This window comes from Etheostoma spectabile, chromosome 8 (genome assembly GCF_008692095.1).
Source record: "Etheostoma spectabile isolate EspeVRDwgs_2016 chromosome 8, UIUC_Espe_1.0, whole genome shotgun sequence".
Lineage (NCBI taxonomy): Eukaryota > Metazoa > Chordata > Actinopteri > Perciformes > Percidae > Etheostoma > Etheostoma spectabile.
The window spans coordinates 14,574,069-14,574,302 of record NC_045740.1 but is presented as its reverse complement, the minus strand read 5'-3'; positions in this window follow the sequence as shown (position 1 = coordinate 14,574,302).

Here is a 234-nt window from a genome sequence, read left to right as displayed (position 1 = left end):
CCACTGGGGGACCATAGGCAGGCTGGGGCAACTCATATTAATGTTAAAAAAATTCATAAAGTGAAAATGTTATGCCATGGGACCTTGAACAACATGGCAGAAGACATGATTGCATAAAAGGGAAATCATCTGTTAAATAGGACATGCACATGTAACAAACTGTACATCAAGCACCATGTTTGGCCAGCCCTCAAAGCATCAGAATGACTGAGGGTAGGTGGAGGCTGAAAGTAA